Raw genomic sequence first — 19,204 nt, 5'->3', positions numbered from 1 at the left:
AGTTCTCATATGCCCCCTGATCTCGGGTCCCCTGTTATTAGCATCTTACATGAATATGGCACATTTGTTACAACGAATGAACCAATGTCGATACATTATGATTATTAACTAAAGTCCATAGTTTGTTCAGATTTCCTTATTTGTTTTTTATCTGGGTCAAAACCTGCCCTTTTTCACTCACCACTTTATTTTTGCCTGGCAGTAGTGGCTTTTCAACAAATATTGGATCAGGGAATAAATAAATAAGGCGCTCGGCCTGCCTTCAGTTGTTATATGTAATAGGGAAGGATGGGGCCACTGCGCAAATTACACGCACGCACGCGAGTGCTTAAGAGCGTGGCAGCAGATGGGGCTCCGTTTGAAGGAAGCCTGGAACTGCCATTTACTAGTACGAACCTTGTGACTTGGGTGCGTTACTGAGCCTTTGAAAAAGCCTGTTTCTTCACCTGTGAAAAGCAGGTATTAACACTTCCTACCTCAGTGGGGTAGGAATAAAATGAGTAAATGAAAGAACACACGTGAGAGTAGGTAGAGACCAGGGAAGCTCACATGGGAAGCTCTCAGTAAATGTCAGCTTCAATTTTTACTGTGCAAGATAGACTGTAAGTGTGATGAGAGGTACAAAGTGTCAGTGAGTGTCAGAAAAGGGGAGATGCATAAAGTTGGGGGGCGGGGAGAGGTTAGGAAAGTTTTCCTAGAAAAGGCAGCATTTGAAGTGGACCTAAAAGAATAAGTCAGCTCTCACCAGAGGGATAGTGAGTGGAGAGAGAAAATACCAGGTTGAGAGAATATAATACACACAGATATGGAGGTGGGAAGGTGTGAGAGAATGTCCTCTGGGGGAAAGAAAATCAGCTACTATATATAGATGGACTTCAGTCTAATTTGGCAAGATAATAGGACAAGGGAGATAAAACTGTAAGGTCATAAATGTTTTTTATTGATAGAAGTTTAAACTTGTAATTCTAAAAGTTTTCAAATATAGAAAAAAGTAGAAATAGTACAATCAACACTCATAGAACACCCATCTCATTTTAATAATTATTAACAGTCTTTCCTGTTTACAGCATCTGTGTAAATTTACATATATTATGTTTTGCTGAAATATAGATGTCATGACATTTTACCCCTAAATATTTTAGCATGTATCTCCAAGAAATAAGGAAGGTGTTGTAAGTAAACATAATACCATTATGACATCTAACAAAATTAACAATAATCCCCAAATATCATTTAGTAGCAGTCTGTAGTCAAATTCCCCACATTTGTCCCCAAAGTTTTTAGCACTTAAAAAAACATTTAAGTGCGAAGCCAAGCAAGACCATGTATTACTTGTTTTTTTGTTTTGTTTTTTTTATTGTCATGCCTCTTAAGTTCATTTAAATTAAAAAGTCCCACTAAGATGTTAAGACTTTCAGGCTTTAGAGTACTGAGAAGTTTTTGGTGTTTTTTTCCCTTTCCTGCCCCTAACCATCATTGATATAATTCAAAATAAAAACAATACTGAATTTCAATAAAATAAATGTAAGGAAGTCCAAATAGATTCAGATTTCAAAGATGATGACTTTGGTGCTCGCTTCAAAATCTCAAGTGATCACACTTTTTAATAACTCATCATATGCCTTCTTGTCTTGAGTAGTCTGGCACTAGATGCATAGAATTCAACAGTTACAATGACACATTGTTTCCAGGTGAGCCAAATGTCTGGTGTGCCTAAACTTTACAAGGATGAAATCACCCCCTTACTAGCACTGGACACACAGGAGTGATTTTCAGTTCCGTTGTATATATAAGCCTTCCAGGCACTAAGTTACAATCCTTGCAGGTAATTTCACAGTGAGTTCCACAGTCTTTCTTTAAGACCAAAAATCAGTTAGACTGTGGGTGAAATGGTAGCCTGAATACCAGAAGCCAGTGAGAGAAACTCTTATGGGAAAGTTGGAAGCGAGTTAAGATGGAAAGCAGAGGGTGCAGAACCTGGTTCGTCCCAGTGCAGCCAGGAATGCCCTGGTTACACCACAGGGTGATATGGGCGCCTTTGCTTTCAGCCTGCCTCAAGTCACAGACACATTTGACTGGGCAGGTGTCTAGGACAGGAGTGGGTGTGAAATGCCCACCTGCCGGGCCTGCAACTTCTGCAACTTACAGAATAAACCTGGCGGTCGTTTGGAACTCCACTGAAGGGGAGTTTGGTATTTGGGGACTGTTTTCTTGCAGATGTGCACCCATAATTGCCCTTTCCTAATGATATCTCCTTGTTTTGCTCTGGAACTCTTTCCACCTCACTTGCAGGTACACAGTGAGTGCTGCTTTAACTGATTCCAGCTAGCCTTGTTGTGGAACTCAGCACTCCTTGCCTCTGCCGGGAGACACACACTTCCACCTCTGTTTCAACTTTCATGCGGTTCTGTTGACCCACTTGGAAGAGGTTCAGGGTAGCACCTGCGTGTTTTTTCTTCTGTCATTAATTTGGTTTGCCTTTTATTGTAGTCCAGATGAATGGATTCTTTCCCTTTTGTTGAAGGGAAAGGAACCTGAGAAAAACAATGCTTTTGGTGGTGACTGCTTGTTAAGTGTAATTGCTGTTTTATGTTAATCTGCATGTTAAAATGAGTGTGTAGGGAATTGCTAAATTCACCAACCTGTTATCTCGCAAGTCTAGTCTGTTTAAGTATGTTTGTTGCTTAACTAAAGATGTAGCCATGCAGAGTGAAAAATGTCCAAATGTACAGGTTTTTTTATGCATTTAAAATTTTTATTTCCATCAGCAAGAGTCATTATAGAATACTTGGCATTATAGAAAAGCAGAAAGAAGAAACTCAGAGATAAACTAGCATTAACACTCTGTGAATTTATGTCTTGTCATTTTATAATCTATATGCTATATCTCTTAAAATGGGCATAATTTCACTCTCACCGTCTAGAACTTTTTGCTCCTCAAAAGTGCAGTCTGTAGATCAGCATCGACGGGAGCTTGTAAGAAATGCAGAATCTTGGGCTCCACTCCAGACAGACTGAATCAAAATTTGTATTGAACAATATTACATATACATCAAGGTTTGGAAGCTGTAGATCATAGCATACCCAGGGCAGCAAGTGATGTGGATATGACCCAAAGGGCCAGGACCCGTAGTCTCCATGCTTGTCCACTTTCTCCTCGTCATTCTTTCCTAAAATAATTTTCCTCACTATATGATAACAATACAAATGAGGTCCAAATTTTTTTAGCAAGCCATAGCAACCCCTTGAGAAATTCCACTGTGTGTGTCATGCATAAATATTTCATTCAGTGAACATTCATGAAGTGCCTGCTGTGGTCCAGGCACACACGGGCAGTCATGCAGCCTGCAGTTAAGACATGCGAACACCGCAGTAGAAGCACACAGAGGCCAGTAGGACTGGGCCTTTGGTTCTGTAGGGATCGGGGCTGGATGGCAGAGAGACAGATGGTCTCTGGGCTGAGTCTGGAAATATAAATCAGTGAACATGAGTTATGAAGATGCTAGGCTCTGGAGAGAGCACAGAGTTGGATAAAATGTATCCCTTCCTTCAAGGATGATATGCTGGACTTAAGGACAGGAGACAGTGTTTAAAATGAAGCACTTTGGTATTAGAGTAGAACTAGGGTCCAAATATCAGCTTTACAACTTGGTAACTTTAGACAAGTTATTTCATCTGCTTAAGTATCCATTTTTGTGTGTGTGTAAAATAGGAATCAAATAACATAAACTACAGTGATTTAAAATGAGATAACATAGCAAAGCTCTTGCCTGCAGCAGGTCCAGAATCAATGCTGTGTGGCAGAGATATTAAAAGAGTGCCACGTGAGTGCCGTAGACAAAAATATTGAGGAAGAACAAAGAAAAGAGAGGTCGTTCCTGGCTGGAATAGGAGAGACCTAGTGGCCAATACAGCCTTTAGGATGTGAACTAAGAAGAGAACACGTGAAGAATGGGCCACTGGGAACTGAAGTGAGAGATGAAGCTGCAGTATTGAGACTGGATAGACTAAGAAAAGAGGTAACAGAAACAAGAGATCAGGTTTGGTTTGGTGGGGAGAATTGTGTTTGAAACATGGAGTTTGAGGCAGCCGCTGAAAGCTATAGGTCTAAAATGTATGTTTGCTTCCTCAGAGTTTATTTAGACATGTGCCCCTGTCCTAGGCTTGACTGGGGCTGGGCACCAAGTGACGTCCACAGCCTTCTCTGCTCAGGGCATTTGGTCACGTAAGTCCTGCAGAAGGACTCTTTCTGGCTGTTGTAAATGTCTCCAGCCAAATGGAGTTTCTCACCAGGATGGGAAAGAAGGCAGATTTTTTGAAAACCTAATTCTTCAGAATGGGTGGAGAAGAACTGAACTTTTCTGTTGCTAATTTTTATCCATTGTCGTACTCTTCTTTGAATTTCTTTTTCTTTTTCTATCTTCTTCCTCCCAGCTAACCATTAATTGCTACAGAACAGAGATGAATTGGAAAAAGTTTTTTGAAAATTGGACTAAATGCTCTAACACCCGCAGACTATATTCCTATTTGTGTCAATTTCCTTTCAACCATAAGCTCCTTTATGATCTCTTTTAACACGGAATAGAAACAGCCTACAAGTAACCATGGTTACTAGTTTTTATAGGTTACAGCTAGCCTGCCATATAAGATGCTAGCATTTTGTCAAATTTGCTTTGTCTCTGTATCTCTCTGTTTCTGTGTCTGTCTCACCGTCTACACACATTCATTCTCTCTCTCTCTGTCTCTGTCTGTCTCTCTCTCTTACTTTAAAAACCTTTTGCTGAACCATTTGAGTTAGTTGTAGAGATCATAACCCTTTAGCACTAAACACTTTAACATGTATCTCCCAGGCATAAGAATATTCTCCCACATAACCAATAATACTATTATCACCAAGCAATATTATTTCACATATAGGTAATATTCGAACACCTGTTCAGACTTCCCCAATTATTTCAGTAATGTCTTTTAGAACCCCTCTCCTCATCTAAGATTCATCAACAATAATTTGTTGCATTTTGTCTCTTTAGTTTCCTTTAATCCAGAACAGTTACCCTGTTTTTGTTTTATTTTTGTCATTCATGCATCTTGGAAGATGCCAAAACAGTTGTCTTGTAGAAAGTACCACAATCTGGACTTGTTTGTTACTTTACAGTTAGACACAGATTAAGAATTTCAACAAGCATACTGCACAGTTCTCGTGGAGATGCATGCTATTCAGTTGTCCTGTAATTGATGATACCAGCCATCACGTGGGTAAGGCGGTATGTCAGAGCTTATCCTTAGGTAAGTGATAAGTAACCCACGGGGTGATACTCAGACTGTGTGAGTATCCTGTCGCACAGCAACCCTTTCCCTAATGGTTTTAGCATCCATTAATGATCCTTGACAGAATCAATTATTGCCTCCTTTGTTGCAAAGTCGGATTTTCTATTTCTGCTATACCTTTGGTGTTTATTAGCTGGCAAGCTTTCCACTATCCTCTTTTTCATGAATATCGATGGATTTATGGTTCTTTTTTTATTCAGTGTGTTCTAATTCATCCATATTCTTTTTATTGTTCAAGCTGTCCCACATTTGGCCAGTGGGAGCCCTTTCAAGGCAGCTGCTCTGTCCTTTTGTCATGCGCGCGTTAATATTCAAGTACTTCCTTGCTTCCTGGCATAGTAAGATGTTCTAGGTTTATCTTGTGCTCTCCTTGCCTCAATCCTTAACCCCACTATTTCTTCAAAGAGAGAAGGTATTTAGAAACAAAGATCTGGGTACTTTTCTTAAAACTGCATTTAACCCAGAGAAAGTGAAAAACCATTAATCATTTGTTGACGTTCCCCCATCCCCCAGCTTCTGCTAAAATATTCCCATGGAGGCGTTGGGAGTTTAGAAGCTGGAAGGAAAGGACCATTGAGAGGAGGAGGTTCATGGAAAGTGAAGGTCTTTGGGTTTGGACCGGAGGTGGCACAATGATGCAAAAAGGGATATGAGAAGGTACCAAAGACTGATTTAGATTATCTTGGCATTCAGCCCAGGGAGTGACTAAAGAGCCTGAGAAAGTAATTTCTGCTTGGTTTCCAGGTAGACACTGAAAACATTGGTTGCCCTATTTTACCCTAAGAGATTGTATTCGCTTGAGCTATCCATGTGCTAATTTCTTACAGCAATTTAATAAATATAGGTTCCATACTAAGAGTTCCTAAGCCCTCTATATTTTCAGAGTCAGCATGAGGAATGTGTAGATGGATGTATATTTCAACGTGTGTTCTTTTAAAAATTAAAATTCATAGTTTTTGTTTTGAATACTTGCCATTGAATATGGTGTCTCAATTTCCTTGCTGGTTATAATATTTGGTTGCAAATTATTAAAGGTGCGCATGTGCAACATTTTAGGCAGCAACTTGTGAGACACAGAAACCAAGAATTTCAGAGTTATTTTCCAAAGTAATCAACATGCATTTGATAAAGTGATAGAGTCTCTGAGGGGGATCTTGAACTTGAAGTGAGAGATTATTCTGAAACTCGGTATCTCCTCTGTGATCTCTTACATGCTGGCTTAGTTATTATAAAGTGTTCACTTGCCTATTCTGTTCTTTCAAACAAAACAAAACATGATGCCAGTAGCTTTTGTTTCCATTTGATAGGGAACGTATGAAAATGTTTAAAAATGCAAAAGCATATTTGAAACAGAAGGGTTTTGTTTTTCATCGAAGTCAGCATTTGTGGAAATAAAAAAACAACACAAAAAACAGACTACTAATCTAAACTTTGTGCAGCAGGAATATGGTTATTATTCAGGTATATACAGTGAATGTTACAAATGGTTTGTAATTTTATGAAATAAAACACACACACACACACACACACACACACTCACACACACACTCACTAACATACACACAAAACCACTGACTTTTAATCCTCAGTACATTCTTGAGAATGGAGAGTCATATTAAAGCAACAGCTGTATACCAAATAGTTACTGGATGTATGGTATGCGAGGAAGGTTAAACTGAAAATCGGAAGGGATGTATTTGAATGTGCTGCCAGCAAGCATAGGTAAGTGAGCTCAGGTGTGTGGCGGCCAAATTATCCCTAACTGTCCCTTGACTCCTGAGTACTTCACCATTCAGTGCTTCATGTGATGTCAGTCAGTGTCCAGGATTAAACAATGCACACTCATGATGAAGGAGTCACCGTTTTTTGGCAAATGGATTATTTTTGAAGTCAAGTTTTGTCGTTGTTGGGAACATTTTAATATTACTGAGTTCTTTAGGAGGTCATTAAGATCAATCTCTCTTTTCTTGCTTTCTATTTAAAACGCCCAAGTGAGGCATTCATCTCTACGCCCAAATCCATTGCTGCTTGTGTTTCTTTAATCTTGATCTTGTTTGAAAGGAGCTTTATCCAGAACAGGTTCTTCATTCAGAATGAAATTTCTTTGAGACATCAAGACAGCTTGTATACAATTATATAATTAAAAATCTTCTTTCGTCTGGATTTTACCAAATCCGTGACTGTTTTAGCCAGTAAAAGCAAATTATATTTTGGCCTCTAATGGATTTATATACTTTGAACATCCCCTGTGTTTGCTCTTGAATTGCGAGACAAAAAATACTTTCAAGGGTTCGGTCATGAGACTGGATCTGTTAGTACTTGAGGAGGAAGCTTTTGGTGTCCTTGTTCCTGAGTTGGCCTTCCTTCTATTGGCTGGACTCACATGTGAAATTACAATGGGGATAAAAAGAGGTTTTCCTCCGAATGCCTTAGTCTTATTTTTATGTTGCATATTGTTGTTTTTCATTGTAAACGTGGATGTGATTATTGTGGAAAATTTGGATACTGCAGGAAAAATCAAAGAAAGTAAAAATTATTCTGTTAATACTCTAATTCTCTTATATCTAATTAGCAGTTATTCCAAGGTTGAGTATTAATTGTATAAATGCTTTTAAACAAAATTGAACATATTGCTTTATAGTCTGCATTCCCAATGAACATTGCTTATAAACATTTTCCCATTTAATTAAATCTTACAGATTTTTAATAACTGTTTATCCATTGTTGAATATTTATATTTTTTAAATTGCTTAAAATGATATTACTTGTAATAGAAAACTTCTTTGTACATATTTTTATGTGTATCTTAGACCTTTTTAGGATAAATTCAGAGTTTTTTAATTTATTGATTTCAAGGGATGAAAAGTAATTTAATTGTTTTTTCTTATCAGCAATTAGTGTTAAGCCCTCTTGTCTGCAAGAATCAATCTTTATAACACCATATTCTTGGTCTGTACAGAATGGCCTAGTAACATCTCATTTATTTAACACCATTAGAGAACTAATTTTTCATAAATGTTTCACATAAGTGAAACAGACCTTTAAGGGTCCTTACTTGGTAATTGTAAACATTGTGAACGAGAATCTTTCTAAACTTGTATTGCATATGTTGCCATCCCCTTCAACATAATTAAAATATACGAAAATCACAACTTAACTCCTTCTGGTTTAAATCACAACACTAGTGATCAAACACTAGTTATGATACAGTCAGTTCTGCTAACGTGTGATATCTATGCACTTTTAAAAGCCATCATACTATGCAAAATCACACAGTAAACCCCACAGAACTTGGGGGCATTTTGGGTCAAGGACATAACACTCAAAAGCCTAATCAGTTTTTACCAGTGATACATTGAAAAAGTAAGATAGGAACAGAATAAAAATTGTAGTACAATTTTACATTTACTAGATGGTTAAGGAATAAATACATTGTATAATAAATATAGCAGTTTACTTTGACGAAATCCTGACCTTTTCTGAGGCCTTGGAAGAAGGCTTGTAGGTTGTGAGTTACTCTACAGTGGTGGAAGGGGGGTGACCTGAAATCGGAAGGTGAGTTGGGGTGCCTGATGTGGAGGGGTGTGGCTCATAGCACACTGGTGGAAACTGAGATGGATGGTAAATGTTTGATGCCTGGGCTTTGTACATTCTGTGTAGCCTTATGCAGCTGGGTTTTACCTGGGTGCAACATTCTGCTACTACCTAGCATTGCTTGCAATGAAGTCATACATAAATGAATGTGAAATTAGAGTTACAATCTCATTGTTCCCTATATTAGTCTTGGAACAAACAAGCTTTATAGCAGAATTGAGGGTACTGTGTGGTAATACGGTGATGTGTAAGGGATATTTTGCTTGTCTCTATCCTACATAGAGTAAAATACTTAGATGTAAAATACTTAGAGAAGAATCTGGTATGAGAGCCAACACTATGTAAGTGTTGACAGTAACAGTGACAATAATAATAAGTGATGCCTATTGTTATTTCTGGGATTCTGTCTACTTTTCAGTTATGACTGCCTACTGTAGCAATTCTTCCTGCCTCCTTCTCGCTGACCTGTTTTTCAGTCTCTTATGGCTCTTAAATGAGTTTATCCTCTTGGAATTACATCTAATATAAGGCCCAGAGTGGGACAGTGTAGACTTTAGGTAATGGTTTACCTGTGGCATCTGTTTTACCTCAAACTTTTTTTTTTAATTGGGAAACATTGTGTTTTTCCAGGACCCATCAGCTCCAAGTCAAGTAGTTGTTTCAATCTAGTTGTGGAGGGCACAGCTCAGTGGCCCAAGCGGGGATCGAACCGGCAATCTTAGTGTTAATGAACACTGCGCTCTAACCAACTGAACTAACTGGCCACCCTGTTACTTAAACTTTTTAATCTTAGGAATGAGTTATTTCCATTTACAGGATTGTTGGGGAAGTAACTTATGTTTTAACTGAAGCTATTATCATGTAGACTTTGGGGATTTTCTGTTTTATTAGAAAAAAATTAGCAGGATTCTCTTTTCTCTTTCCTATCCACAAAAGTGAAGGGTGCTGAAATGAACATATCTGAAGGGCATTTAAAAGTTGTTGATGATTTCCTTTAAGTTGTTATTGTTCACTTCTATTTACATCACCTCTGTTTGTGGGATGAGCTCCTCTTTGGAAGGTGGGACAGGCAAGTGTGACATCGGAAGACCTTCCCTCCTAAGTCATAGTATAATTAGAAGTCCAGATCCTCCCTCAGTTGCTTTTTATGACTCCCTGAGAAAGACATTTTTTTTTTTTTACCATGAATGGTTGACAACAAGCCTTGCTGATTCTTGCTTTAGTAACTTTAATAAGACAACAGATCAAAATAGCCTCTAGATTTAGCAAGCCTTGTTAATATTGTTCGGAAAGAAAAGTAGCCAACAAAGCTCATCATTTAGATATTCCAGTGAAATCTATTTTAATTATGCAGAGAGACTGAATAGCAGTGGGGTGTTTTGATTTCTAATTTCCAATCTGACTTTGAATTTTAACTTTTTGTCTCCACATAATTTTTAGATATATTTGGGCTGCCTGAACTCATTGAGTGATTGCTATTAATTAACAAGACTGTGGGAAAAGGGAACTTGCCTTCTGAGCTTTGCACCAAAGACCTGGGAAGAGTAAGTAATTTTTAACTTGCTTTAAAAAGAAAAAAAAATTGTTATACTTCTCTCAGAAAGTTAACAGTGACTATGGCTTTTCTACTTTCTTTCTTTCCTGGCTTTGTACGTTTTATGTGCTCTTATGGATTTGAAACAAGAAAGAGACTCAGGAGATCTTTAAAAAAAAAAAAAAACCTTCTAAAGAGATTAGGATGACTTTCTGCATTGTGCCATTTCTTTGGGGTTTCATAAACTGAGTACTCAAGGTTCTGATAAAATCTTTTGTCAGATGTGCAGTAGATGGATTAAACTTTAAAGGTAAGGGAATGTAGTATGTTGAGACAGAAAAGTGAGCCCAGTTTTCTGAGCTTCAGGTGTTTTAGACTTTTAGGTAGGCTCTTTGGTTCTGAATTTGTAAAATAAGAATGAAATCCACTTGGTTCTTTTCTTGTCTGCAAAGGAAAACAAAAATGTGGAATCACTTGTTTAATAAGTCCCTCATGAAGCTTGGTCTTGGAAGATTTGATGTACTTGTCAATTTTATTATTTGGTACCCTTTTTGAGGTACTTTAAGATATTATTATGTTTTAACTGAAGTTATTATCCTGCAGACTTTGGGGATTTTCTGTTTTATTAGAAAAAAGTTAACAGGATTCTCTCTTCTCTTTCCTACCTGCAAAAGGTAGGAAGATTGAGACACCTGTATGAATGGTTTTGCCATCTTTTAGAAAAAATTACTTGGCTATAAAGTTTTATTCTGCTATCTTTTTGAAAAAGTAAAATAGGCCTTAAAGATAATGAAGTCAGTCTGCTTTTTTGTATATAGTACTTGAAAGTATGAATAGCCCATAAGAATGTAAGCAAAACTGCTCGCGCACGTGCGGGCGCACGTACACACACACACACACACACACACACACACACACACACACACACACACACACACACACACACACACACACTATGCTCCTTTTTGGCATGTTCCAGAAACAATATCATTGACAATAGGAACTGTTCACCCATTAAATTACTGGATAGTTTTCTAAACTTGGTATGCCTTGTGTCTTACAGCTCTTCTACATTTCTAACAGTACAAATGAGCTAGTTGAAACATGTCTAAAATAAAGAAAGGCAGAAAAGAACTTGGCACTAGAAGTTCCATACAAGTATTAAATAGTAAGATCAGATTTTATTGTTATATTGTATTTACCATAAAGTTACTTATAATGAAATTGTGTATTATTTTGTTATAACTATAATAAGGTAAGGGTCTTTAATTATGAGCCCTATTTAAAGTTTGATAAGATATTTGTACTGAAAAAATATTATACAAACACACAGTATACACACACCATGAATACAATTTCTGAGGGCTGTCAAATCTCTGCTAATATAAATCTGTTGAAAGCAAGGACTTTGAAAATTTTCTCCCAAAACAATTCTTTTGTTACAGGGAAATGTTTGCAGTAGTGAAATACTACTGTCAGCAGAATTTTAAAAAATGATAGCAATTTATTTAGTTGAATTTTGTAGTCTTGTATTCACATATTAACCTTAAAATAAAGGAAATCTTATGTGGTATAGTTGTTATTCCACCTTGGAAGGATATTTAAAAGAGGATTATGTTGAAAGTCACCAATCTGTCCATAGAAATGGAAAGAAAAGGGCAAAAGATTAATTCTCTGGGCTTCAGGATCCAGATATTTGCAGTGGTGTTTAGATTGGAACCATAACTTAGCCTCAGAAAGGAAGCTGCTTAAACTGCCTTTCAGATAATTTAGCATCTCTTGAAAATTTGATATGTTCTCTGGTGAAATATTTTTCTTCCATTATACCAAAATATTTTCTTTGTGACATTGTTGTAAAAGTTATTTTTCTATTTTGTAGAGGCCAGGCATCTAACAATAATAAGCTAAAGGCAGACAGTGCGTCACCAGAGGGACCATGGCAAACAGGTCCCTGGTTACTGAACCTGATGTCATAGATGAATATTTATGTGCACCAAAGGACGTTCACCGCTCACCTTTAGGTTAGAAAAAAATAGAAGAAGATGGTTATAATGTATAAGTATGATTCACATAAATCTAGTCTTGAAGAACCAGCTATATGGAAGGAAACATTAAGGTAGAAGGTAGGGTGGTGGTGAAGGTGGTGGGGGCGGGGGAGGAGATAAATCCTTTCTGAAATTTACAAGTTATGAGATAATTTTTTTAAATTAAAGTTTATTGGGGTGACAATAGTTAGTCAAGTTACATAGGTTTCAGGTGTACAGTTCTAGACTACATCATCTATATATCACACTGTGTGTTCACCACCCAGAGTCAGTTCTCCTTCCATCCCCATGTATTTGATCCCTTTTACCATCTTCTACCACCCGAGAGAATGTTTCTGACAATACATATTTTGAAGACTGTAAGGGGTCCTTAAATATATTGGTGATTTCTTCTGGGAGGCAAGTGCTGTTTTAGGGAAAATTCAGAACCTCAAACAACCTTCACAGTTTTTTTTTTAACTCCCTTTTGTCCTCTGTTTTTATGTTTTTCTTAATCACAAATGTGTTTTCAAGGTCTTTCTTGTTTCAAGCATTTTAGTTCATTATTGGAGGTAGATTTCTGGAAACTTGAGTCTGTAATGTTGACAAAATGTAGATGCAATTTTGAAAAGTTAGCCATGGATTATTTTAACACAAGTGAAAAATAGCTTCTATTTTATTATTTTATTTAATACATATATAGTATGTTAATATTAAAATAGTAGAATATGCTACAAATTGTATAATAGCCTGTTTTTTCCATTTAACAATAAATAATGAACTCCTATGCTAATACATTATTTATTATTTGCAATATCATTTTTGGTGAAAGCGAAATAGTTGGGTCTTGGCTTTTTGTTTAATTAGAGGCTATCCTGCCTTTCAGTTAGAAAGGAATATAAGTATGTGAGATATGTGGTATAGATTTTTCATCTGCAAGCAGAGAATAAACTAGGATTCTCCCTCTGTAATCTCTATAGTGTTTCCTGTCACCAGGCATGTTCTGAATAGAAGACTTAAGGGATAAATACGTGTTCAAAATTGTGTCACTGTCTGACAGGTACTATGTATAAAATGCTGTGTCTTCTTTGGTCCCTTTATTACATTACAAGAGTGCGGGTGACACGTTCCTCTCACTTAGCTGTCCTCATCAATATTTCTATGCTTAAGGAAGGATCCTACCTACATATTGCTTTTACACAAGAAACTCTAAATATCTCAGGTGAGGTGAAAGTACAGTAGGAACAGTTCATAGACTTTGGAATAGAATTTATTGGAGTTAATTGCAATCCGTATTAGTTGGAGATGCAAAATGTTTTATAGACTTCTGCATTTGCATGCTTTCTCATTTTAAGTTTATTTATGAAGCCAACATTTGTTGTGCAACTCCTGTGTGCCAGGCACTATGTTAAGAGCTCATTATTTAAAGCTTAAATTATTTAAAGCACTTACTTTCAAGGAGTTTAATCTGAGTTTCAAATTTGCAACTCAAATGACATTGTTTCAGCATGTACTACGTGACAAGGAGTAGGTTGGATGTTCTTAGATGAGGTGTTTGACCACTAAAATTTGGTAATGATATTTATTGACCCATCCTTCCAAAATACGTTGTGAATAGAATTTTCTAATCTTGAAGTTTTTTTCTTCCATTATATTTTCTTAAACTTTGCTTCCTGCTACTACTTGTTAAATTAAATTAACAAATAGAAAAAAGTTAAATAATAAATTTAGAACAATGATTTTAAAAACATTATTTGTGTGTGTGTGTGTGTGTGTGTGTGTGTGTGTGTGTGTAGCCTGTATATATATAATCTAGTCATAATTCCTCCTGGTAGAGTAGCGTACTTCTTAGTTCACGTGATATAATCAAATATATCAAGATTTCATGGCATTCTGCCCTGAGAGTGGCTCCACTGTTTGAAGAGGTATGGAAGCTATAGCATCAAGTCACTGGATTTTCAATTCTTGGAGTAGCGATTATTGAAACTCAGGGGGAAAAGTAACTTGCACACTTTTACACTGCTAGAAAATGTTTGCTTTAGGATTCCAGTTTCAATCCATCTAACATCAAAGCTCATGCAATATCCTCCCGACTCCCGTGAGCTGGTGGGGAAGGTAGACTCACAAGTGTTCTGGGCCTGCCGAGGAAGGGACAGTCATTTTAGCTGAGACATCAGGAAATGTGCTCGCTGCACTGAAGAGCTGACGATAAAGTAAGGCCTGTGGGCTGAGTTAGAAGACAGAGAGAAAAGAGGAGAGTTGCTGGGGCTGCAGGAAAAGCATGTGCAAAGGTGCAGAGGGATGGAAGCTCATGGCATGTTTACTGTGGTTGGGGTCTGGGGCGTGTGGGTGAGCAGAGTAGGCTCAGGTTGCAAAGCCTTGGTTCCAGAGTGATTAGGGCCCCAGGTGTGCCATGCTAGAGACCTGAGGTTTCTCAGTAATATATAGCCATGAGTGTTTTAAGGGACAGAAACTTCATAATTGGATGGGAGTTTTACAAAGTTCACTTGGGTATATAGATTGCAAAAGAGAAAACTGGAGACTGGCGACCCAGGGCTGCCACGTGAGGCTGTATGGATCGTTCACTGCGCAAGGGTATGTGTGAGCGGTGGGGACTGATAACCATTCAGCATGTTATTCACCAAGCTGTGTACTCTTGGGGTTGGGGCTGCCTAGAGAGGGCACCTTTTAAAATTTTCACAGTAAGATGCTCTACTTGCCTTTTAATTGCTTATAAAATAATAGGAGAGATCAGATTGGTCAAAGAAATAATCATGTACCCTAAGGCTTAGGAGTCCGGAGGTGGACATGGTGTCCACTATATGATGTTGAGCATGTCCCCCGCCCTCGCATAATCTATTTCCTTACCTTTAAGTGAGAGTTAATAATAGGAATCAAGTAGGGCCCTGGGCAGAGCAGTTAAGGGGCACTGGTAAGAAAAGGAGCTAGAGATGGAGAAATAATAGGTCAGGGACTGGACGCCACTGCTGGCAGTTAACCCTGAGAGTGTGCTGGGAACTGTGTTTAGAATTTTACATGTTTTATCTTACTTAATCCTATGTCAGTTCTGAGAGGTAGACGATATTGCCTCTTTTTAAAGATTTTGAAACTTTGGCTCAGGGAGGTTAAATAACTGTCTAATGTCACCTAGCTAGGGAGTGGCATAGTCAAAACTTGAACCCAGCTCTGTGCGACTCTCAGGTTTATGCTGTTTACCACTGTGCTGTGCTTAGAAGTAATCTTTTTTATATGTTGAACTCCCTTAACGTCCTACTTGAATCTCTCTGATGACATATTTTGGTTTTATCTTTTATTGTTTTTAACTTGAATTGGGTCATAGTTCTTTACATAATGTTTTATTTAATTTACTGGACCGCGATCCTGAGGACTGGGATCCAGTCTCATTAATTTGCTCTTTGTCATTTATAACTCTTTGCTCGATAAAATAGGCCGTGATAAGATGAATAATCTCTAAGATTTTTTTCTATCTCCTCAAATTCAGTAATTTTTCATTATATAAACAAAACTTCAGTTGCCATTATGGTCAAGGATCACTGAAAAAGGGGCCATTGGGATTTTACTTTGATATCTCGATTGATTGCTAAAGTCTGAGGAAGTTCCTCATTGCCATTTTATCTGAAAAATAATTTGTGTCTTGCTGTCGAAGACTGAAACCAAGACTAAAATGCACTTTTTGCAAGCCCTTTTTGTAGGCTGTAAAGCTGTGTACACCTTCGTTGCTGTGTTAGGTATAAAACTCAAATGTCTTAAATGATAATTTTGAGACCATAAAAAATGTTATACTGTCATTCATGCAGGTAAGGAGGGAAACTCCTGCGGAGCCCATGTGCTGAAGGTCACTCTTGTTTGGTCCCAGCTGGACGCAGATTTAGACAACAAAGAGATGTGCTACCCCAGTTCAGGGCAGATTCTCAGAGGCCCTGGGGTCAGACTGCCTCAGATGCCTCCCAGCTTCTTGGCTTATGAGCTCTGTGATCCTTGGCAAGACAGTATCTGTAAAATGAGGATAGATAAGAAAACAGGTTGTGGTAATAGGTTCCCATGACTGGTTCATTGGGAATTTTGGCGGGGGGGGGAACCTCATCCAGGTGGGAGGCATTTTTGCTCAGATCCCCTTTAAAGGAGACCAAAAGTTTAAGCTTGTGGAACAGAATTTGGTGCTTCAGTATTGGCGCCTGTAGTTTATCCTAGGATGACCCTTTGTTGTTTTTAAAGCAGAGTTCACATTCTCTTGTAACTGCTGCATGTGCTTTGTGACCTCTATCTAAGCAGGCAGGTTAGGCTTTGCTCTGTGCCGGAGGCGGCAACTAAGAAATGATGGCGTTTAAGAAAAAGGAAAATGTTCCTGGAGAGCAGCATTGCCTCTGGGCTTTGAGAAACCCTGGGGTTTCTTTCATTTTCCAGAAGAGTAGCACAAGTGAGCTGTGTGAGAAAGGAAGCCAGACCCTGGGGAACTTTCCTAGCTTGTCTCTGCCATTGTTCCTGGAAAAGAGGACAGTATGGGCCCTTCAGTAGCTCCCACAGCCTCATTAAATGGTAAGTTCAAGTGCACTGGAAATAAGCACCAGGGAGCCTCTTACTCCCCTTGGCCACCGCTTTGCCTGAAGGGAAGAGCAGCAGAGTGGGTCTCAGAACATGGCTCTCCATATGCCTGTCTGGCACAGGTATATTATCTCTCATCAATGTGAAGTTGCACATGTGTTATGAGGCCCCTGTGAGGCTTTCTATCTTAGATTGCTAGAAGAGCTGGCAAGTTGGATAACAGTACAACTCAGGCTCAATCTCCTTCTTGGGGCTTTTGACTGCTTGGGTTTGCACTTTAAAATCAGGGCAAACTTGACCGTGGAAAGCAGGAGCTATAATAAACGCTGAGTCTGAAAACCATTTCCAGAGTTACCTTCCTCCACGACGTGACCCCTGCAAAAAAACCTTCGGTCTGCTGTATGCTTGGTAACCCCTAATACACGGATATTTTGGTGGGGGAGATGAACTCAGGCTGCATACCTTTCCTTTTTACTTGAGAACTAATTGTTGTTTTCCTGCATTTAAAAGCAGATGTTAAACTCTTCCTTTGATGTTCAACAGCAGGCAGACTCCAATTGTGTGTTACAGCTTTTGGTACATATCTGTTGTTTGAATAAAGATCAGCTATGGCAAATTAGATTTTGATGGTTACATTTTTGATCTGGAGCCACAGAATGGAAGGGTTAATTGATTCTTCCATTCAGCTCACATTTATTTGGTTCCTGCCTGGACCTTTACATAAATTGTTTTCAAATCTCACACGTACCGGCAAAAATCTTGCAAACGAGAGACACTGCTATCTCTAATAGAGGAGAAAAATAAGGCATGTAGAGTGATTAGTACTATTTTATAGATGAAAAAAATAAGGCATAGAGAGTGATTAGAAAACTTACTCACAGTTACACTGCCATTGAGTGGCCGGCGATTTGATACGGGTATTTTTGGGCTGGCCCCAAAGCTGTTAATACAAGCAAGAGTTGCCTTTTAAGAGGAGCTAATCAATGGAGCGAAGATCTTGAGGACTTGGAATGGGGAAAAAAGCAGTTAACCAAGAGCCCCTCCTTCATTCATACACTCAACAGATATTTATTGAGTGCATATTTTGTGCTAGACACTTTGAAAGGTGCCGCACATGCAGTGGTGGGCAAGACATGATCAGTTCTTCACCAGCTTCAAGGAGGAAACGGATTCAACAAAGAGTATTCCTAAAAGCTGCAGCATCTTCGTAGGGAAAGGTTTCATATATTTTTTCTTTTTTGAGACGTAGAAATGTTACACCTTAACAAAAGTTGTTTAGTTTACTATTCGTTTACATCAGTATATACATGAAATCACCCACAAATAGGAAGATGGGTGGTCGCTACCATACTTTGCAACTGTACTACTTGCCTGGGCTGCTAAGGACATGCAGAAATGGAGGTTGGAGTGAAACTGTATTGAGTTTTAAAGTGTTGCAAACAAAAATTTGAACAACCTGGCACTGTATCTATTTCAGCTTTGATTCCTCATTTTGTGTAGGAGGTACTTAGAACAAGTGCATGGTATGTAGCAAGTACCAGTACCTCTGAGTGATTGGCTCAGTGATGGGAAATCAAAGACACAAGAAAGGGGACAGGAAACTTATAAGGAGGGAGAGAAGTTAAGGTAATGTCAAGGAGGAGTGGGAGGGTAGCAGTAAAATAAATTGACGAATAAGCAAGGAGAGCACATGACATATGATGGGCTTAATTGACATGTAAAAACCGTTTTAACAACCAAGGCGGGGAGGAGCTATATTTAGGGAACCTGGAAATGCCATTGTGTTTGGGTGCTTGAGAGAGACTGCAGCCTTCTTTTGATCTTCTAATTTGATTCTTCTGACTTCCTATTCACACATAAACCTGCTATGTCCCTTTCCTACCATGGTCTTTATTTCTTTCTGTCTTGTTTTTTTTTTTTTTTTTTTAAGATTTTTGGCTTTTAAGTGCAGTATTTGGTTCTTTAATAAGTAGGGTGCTAGATGTGTCATTTTGCTGAGATAAACGTAACTATGCCTGTTTTCTGTTATTTTTCATAATACGCCCCTTCAATATTATGTGTCCTGGTTTTGACGATAAATTAGATGATCACCCTACTGAAGAAGGGAATTTGGTGGCATTTTATAACTTTAAAGAAAAACCTTTACAGCATTCAACTACTC

At 38.2% G+C, this 19,204-nt stretch overlaps 1 protein-coding gene across 19 annotated transcripts in view; it reads left to right on the top strand.

The window, feature by feature from the left end:
* The window catches only part of APBB2 (amyloid beta precursor protein binding family B member 2), a 360,720-nt gene that overhangs the window by 100,076 nt on the left and 241,440 nt on the right, over window positions 1-19,204 (top strand). For 18 of the 19 annotated variants that reach the window (XM_019640761.1, XM_019640770.1, XM_019640765.1 and 15 more), the window contains one exon: window positions 10,363-10,466. The exons of the other annotated variant lie outside the window; for it this stretch is intronic. The gene's annotated coding sequence lies outside the window, so the exon portion shown is untranslated. The remainder of the gene's footprint in view (window positions 1-10,362; window positions 10,467-19,204) is intronic. 19 annotated transcript variants of the gene reach the window in all.

This window comes from Hipposideros armiger, unplaced genomic scaffold (assembly GCF_001890085.2).
Source record: "Hipposideros armiger isolate ML-2016 unplaced genomic scaffold, ASM189008v1 scaffold_53, whole genome shotgun sequence".
Classification (NCBI taxonomy): domain Eukaryota; kingdom Metazoa; phylum Chordata; class Mammalia; order Chiroptera; family Hipposideridae; genus Hipposideros; species Hipposideros armiger.
The sequence above is the reverse complement of the archived record's forward strand: the minus strand, read 5'-3'. Positions and strand labels throughout refer to the sequence as shown.